This window comes from Arachis duranensis, chromosome 10 (assembly GCF_000817695.3).
Source record: "Arachis duranensis cultivar V14167 chromosome 10, aradu.V14167.gnm2.J7QH, whole genome shotgun sequence".
NCBI lineage: Eukaryota > Viridiplantae > Streptophyta > Magnoliopsida > Fabales > Fabaceae > Arachis > Arachis duranensis.
In genome coordinates this window covers 56,350,641-56,351,943 of record NC_029781.3, presented here as the reverse complement: position 1 = coordinate 56,351,943, position 1,303 = coordinate 56,350,641, and positions in this window count along the sequence as shown.

The window sequence follows — 1,303 nt, the reverse complement described above, 5'->3', positions numbered from 1 at the left end:
TGACATTAAAGAAGCGCTTGTTGGGAGGCAACCCAATGTTATATTTATCTAATTTTCTTTTGTTATTTTATGTTTTTTTTAGGTTGATGATCATGAGAAGTCACAAAATTAATTGAAAAAGCAATAACAGAATGAAAAGCAGAAAGAAAAGCAGCACACCCTGGAGGAGAGCATGCTGGCGTTTAAACGCCAGTAAGGCTAGCTGTTGGGCGTTTAACGCCCAGCCTGGCACCATTCTGGGCGTTTAACGCCAGAAAGGGGCACCAGACTGGCGTTAAACGCCAGAAAAGGGCAAGCACTTGGCGTTAAACGCCAGAAATGGGCATCAGCCCGGCGTTTAACGCCAGAATTGGCTAAAAACGCAATTTTGCATGCCATTTGGTGTAGGGATGACTTTTCCTTGACACCTCAGGATCTGTGGACCCCACAGGATCCCCACAAACCCCACCACTCTCTCTTCTTCACCCATTCACCAATCACCTCAACACCTCTTCCCCAAAAAACCCTTCACTTATCAAATCCCATCTTTCTCTTCACCACTCACATCTATCCTTCATAAAACCCCACCTACCTCACCATTCAAATTCAAACCACTTTCCCACCCAAACCCACCCTCACATGGCCGAACATCACCCCCCACTCCTATATTTACCCATCTTCACTCCTTCATTTTCCCACAACCTAAACACCACTTCTTCCCCTTTTTGGCCGAACACAAAGCCATTCCCTTCTTCCTCATTTCTTCTTCTTCTACTCTCTTCTTTCTTCTTTTGCTCGAGGACGAGCAAACCTTTTAAGTTTGGTGTGGTAAAAGCATTGCTTTTTGTTTTTCCATAACCATTTATGGCATCCAAGGCCAGAGAAACCTCTAGAAAGAGGAAAGGGAAAGCAAAAGCTTTCACCTCCGAGTCATGGGAGATGGAGAGATTCATCTCAAGGGTGCATCAAGACCACTTCTATGAAAGTTGTGGCCTTGAAGAAGGTGATCCCCGAGGTCCCTTTCAAACTCAAAAAGGGTGAATATCCGGAGATCCGACATGAGATCCGAAGAAGAGGTTGGGAAGTTCTTACCAACCCCATTCAACAAGTCGGAATCTTAATGGTTCAAGAGTTCTATGCCAATGCATGGATCACCAAGAACCATGACCAAAGTATAAACCCGGATCCAAAGAATTGGCTTACAATGGTTCGGGGAAAATACTTGGATTTTAGTCCGGAAAATGTAAGGTTGGCATTCAACTTGCCCATGATGCAAGGAGATAAACATCCTTACACTAGAAGGGTCAACTTTGATCAAAGGTTG